The sequence below is a fragment of the Urocitellus parryii genome, unplaced genomic scaffold (assembly GCF_045843805.1).
Source record: "Urocitellus parryii isolate mUroPar1 unplaced genomic scaffold, mUroPar1.hap1 Scaffold_560, whole genome shotgun sequence".
In the NCBI taxonomy this organism is placed as follows: Eukaryota; Metazoa; Chordata; class Mammalia; order Rodentia; family Sciuridae; genus Urocitellus; species Urocitellus parryii.
Genome location: NW_027554082.1, coordinates 106,672 through 111,316, shown reverse-complemented (window position 1 = coordinate 111,316; position 4,645 = coordinate 106,672). Strand labels below are relative to the sequence as shown.

The 4,645-nt window shown below is 40.0% G+C and overlaps 1 pseudogene; it reads right to left on the bottom strand.

The window, feature by feature from the left end:
- Positions 1–1,659: 1,659 nt before the first annotated feature.
- On the bottom strand, positions 1,660–4,094 carry LOC144252752 (heat shock protein HSP 90-alpha pseudogene; annotated as a pseudogene).
- Positions 4,095–4,645: the final 551 nt, after the last annotated feature.

Sequence of the window (4,645 nt, the reverse complement as noted above, 5' to 3'; positions counted from 1 at the left end):
TGTGACTGAAAGTAAATAAAGGAACTTAGTGAATAGGTTTTGTGAAACATGCTGTTCATTTTACAAATCTGAGACTATGTGTCCAATGACCATAAATAAAACAGATAAGGGTACATATACCAATGCAACGATGCAGACTGATGGAAAGCTCAGCAATATTCCATCAGAGAAGCAAAGAAGGGACCTGAGAGATTCAGTGGCAAAGGCAAAGTAAAAACAAAAACAAGCCATAGTGCATATCTTAGTAGAAAACAATTGGAAGGATTTAATCCCTATAATTTTAAGTTTGTATACATTTATTCCATTTGTCCTTCCATTTTTGTTTAGTAAGGCTTAATCTGTGTTCAGATTCCAGGGGAAGGTCAGGTTCATTTCTCAACAAAGAGAAATATTTAAATCAGTCAGCTGAAATACATACTTTGACACTGACAGCTCCACCACCTATTGTTTTCACAGATGAGATGCTGGTTCCTCTTGTGCATCCTCTTTTCCTGTATTCTCTGGTATAACTGGATTAGAGTTTCGTGATCTCCTCAAATGAGAACAGATAGGTCTTACATCTAAGAAATAAGGTTTGATTGGTGTAAACTTTTGATTGGTGTAAACACAAATATGACCAAGAGTTTGGGTGTTCAAAGAATAAACTGTATAAAGTTTTCTGTTTACAAATGAGTTTGGTTCAGTGTAACTTGACAGTGTTTTAAGTGTATTCATGAAAGGCCTGAACTATCACAAAATTATAATTAGCTTTTGAAGGATGAGGATGTAGCTCATTAATGAAGTAAATTTCCAGAATGCCCAGGGCCATGACTTTATTTTCAAGCAAATACAAAAGAAAGGAAGGAAGAAAGAAAAAAGCAAAACAAAGAACAGGAGGAAGGAGAGAGAACAGAGAGAAAGAGAAAGAAGTAGTTGTCTTTAAAACAACCAATGATTCTGAAAATGTAATTTTTCTCCTCAGAATGACTCAAGTTGAAGCCACAGCAAGCAGTATGTCTGGTAGGTATAGAGAAGATGGTCATGGCTGCAATTTGTCCCCAACCTACCAGCTCTTCATGATTCAAATGATGGATGAGTTACAGTCTCTCACATCTTTTGGGGAAGCTAGATATACTGATAGCCCCTAAATTGCATGCTCTTAGTTTCCCCATTCTTTCCTCCAAGATTAATTACCCTGCTAGCTTCTTTTTTTTTAACTCATCTGCATTTATTACTATTTAAAGCAGAATGTTGACTTGGGTACTACATATTTCCATTCACAAGCCTTACTGTTACTTTTTGAACAGCTTTGTAACACAACTAAGGGAGGTTTAAGCTTTGTTTCTTGAAATACTTTTCTTTGGAAAACAAGCCCTATAGAGTTCCTCCCAGCCAGTTGTCTGTTTCACATACTTGGTTCTAGAGGACTAGTACATGCACAGTGGTAACTAACTATGGGGGATCCTAATGAGATGAAACTCAAGCCATTTTAACAAATATCTTTCTTTTAAACATCAAGGTATATCCTGGAACACTTCAGGGACAAAAGATTTGGTCTGGTCTACTAAGGGATACAACTTGGTAGTGGAACACTTTAGACTACAAAGTTAGGTTACATGTCTTAGAACAAACAGCTCAACCTGTTAAAATAAGTCAATGTGAAACTGGAAAAAGCATTACTAGCTCTGCTTTAGTGCCTAAAGTATCACAGTATATCACTTAAAGAAATCTTATCTCCCCTTTAAGTAGATATCGTCATGCCATACACATTTTAATAAATGTTAACAAAAACAAAGAACAAAAAAATCCTTGAAAAGGTATCAGGAATGAAGGTGAAGTGGGGGACACACATATGAGTGGTTCTTCAGAAACTTAGTCTACTTCTTCCATGCGTGATGTGTCATCATCTCCTTCCAGGGGTGGCATCTCTTCTGTTACAGCAGCACTGGTGTAGTCAGCAGTGGGATCATCCTCATCAATTCCTAGACCAAGTTTGATCATCCTGTAGATCCTGTTAGCATGGGTCTGGGGATCTTCCAAACTGAAGCCAGAAGACAGGAGAGCAGTTTCGTACAGCAAGATGACCAGATCTTTCACAGACTTATCATTCTTGTCAGCCTCTGCCTTTTGCCTCAAGGTCTCAATAATGGAGTGGTCAGGATTTATTTCCAGGTGTTTCTTTGCTGCCATGTAGCCCATTGTAGAGTTATCTCTGAGAGCTTGAGCTTTCATGATTCTTTCCATGTTTGCTGTCCAGCCATATGTGCTTGTGACGATACAGCATGGAGAGGTCACCAATCAGTTTGACACAACCACCTTTTCAACCTTTTTCTCCAAGATGTCCTTCATGATCTTGCAGAGGTTTTCAAACTTTGTGTTTTTCTCTTCCTGTTTCTTCTTCTCTTCTTCATCTTCTGGAAGCTCCAAGCCCTCTTTGGTGACAGACACTAAAGTCTTCCCCTCAAATTCCTTCAGGTGTTGGACACAGTACTCATCGATGGGCTCAATCATGTAGATCACTTCCAAACCATGCTTCCGAAGACGCTCCACAAAGGCAGAGTTAGCTACCTGGTCCTTGGTCTCAGCTGTGATGTAGTAGATGTGTTTCTGGTTTTCCTTCATTCTGGTGCAATAGTCCTTGAGAGAAACCATCTCATCCCCAGAAGCAGAGGTGTAGTATCGTAACAGCTCTGAAAGCTTCTTTCGATTTTGAGAGTCTTCGTGTATTCCAAGCTTTATATTTTTAGAGAACTGCTCATAGAATTTTTTGTAGTTCTCTTTATCTTCTGCCAGTTCAGTGAAGAGTTCTAAGCATTTTTTGACCAAATTCTTTCTAATGACTTTCAAAATTTTGCTCTGTTGCAACATTTCACGGGAAATGTTTAGAGGAAGATCCTCAGAATCCACCACTCCTCTAATGAAATTCAGATATTCAGGGATTAGCTCCTTACAGTTATCCATGATGAAAACTCTGCGTACATACAACTTAATGTTGTTCTTTTTCTTTCTGTTTTCAAAGAGGTCAAAAGGAGCACATCTTGGGACAAAAAGAAGAGCTCTGAATTCCAACTGTCCTTCAACTGAAAAATGCTTCATTGCCAAGTGATCTTCCCAATCATTGGTCAAGCTCTTATAAAACTCTCCGTACTCTTTGTTAGTGATATCATCAGGATTTCTGGTCCAAATGGGCTTTGTTTTGTTGAGTTCTTCATGATCGATGTACTTCTCCTTAATTTTCTTCTTCTTCTTCTTGTCACCATCCTTCTTTTCTTCTTCCTCTTCATCAGAACCAACATCTTCAATTTCAGGTTTGTCGTCAGGCTCTTTTTCTTCTTTTTCTTTTTCCTCCTCTTTATCTTCTTTTTCTTCAGCCTCATCATCACTGACTTCTTTATCACGTTCCTTCTCCACAAAAAGAGTAATGGGATAGCCAATAAATTGGGAATGTTTCTTCACAATCTCCTTTATTCTCCTTTCCTCCAAGTACTCAGTTTGGTCTTCTTTCAAATGCAGGATGACCTTTGTCCCACGACCCATTGGTTCTCCTGTATCAGTCCTGACGGTGAAGGAGCCCCCTGCCGAGGACTCCCAGGCATACTGCTCATTATCATTGTGCTTGGTGATCACAGTCACTTTCTCGGCAACCAAATACGCAGAATAAAAACAGACACTGAACTGGCCAATCATGGACATGTCTGCGCCAGCCTGCAAAGCATCCATGAACGCTTTGGTCCCAGACTTGGCGATAGTACCAAGGTTATTGATCAGGTCGGCCTTGGTCATTCCAATTCCAGTATCCACGATCGTGAGGGTCCGTCGGTCTTGTTTGTTTGGAATGAGGTTAATATGCAGCTCCTTCCCAGAGTCTAGCTTACTGGAATCCGTCAGGCTTTCATATCTGATTTTGTCCAGGGCGTCCGACGAGTTGGAAATCAGCTCCTGCAGGAAGATCTCTTTGTTCGAGTAGAAAGTGTTGATGGTCAGCGACATCAACTGGGCAATCTCCGCCTGGAAGGCGAAGGTCTCCACCTCCTCCTCCTCCATGGGCTGGTCTTGTGTCTGTGTCTCCTCCGGCATCTTGGCTGGACAACCGCAAGGGCTCCGCGGCGTAGCAGCACCAGGACGCTGAAGCAACTCCCCTGCTAGCTTCTTTTGTTCCTTCCACATTTCTCCTTCCCTGGGACTTTTCAAAAGCAATATCTTGATCTCTGGTCTGGATTCTTTCCATTTGACATTCTGCCTATAGATTATCCCCACTCCTTCTTAATTCCCTATTTAGGGACTAGACCTAAGAAAACTAAATTCTGTACTTTGAGTCCTTCTCATTGTTCAACAGACACGAGCAGAATAAAAACAAATTGTACACAATCACTTGACCATACTTGATGTTCCAGTGGCTCTGCACTTAGTTTTGCTACAGGAAAATCCTTTCCTGACCTCTTTACATGGTAGCCTGCAGATAGTGATGATTGGAATCACCTTCGGCCATAAGGAAACATGGATGCACAGACCATCGAGGTTAGAATGTGCATTTTCTTTTTTTTTATTATATATTTTTTTATTTTTTTATTATTGGTCTTTAAAAATATTACATAGTTCTTAATACATCATATTACACGGTTTGGTTCAAGTTTGTTATGAACTCCCAATTTTACCCCGTATACAG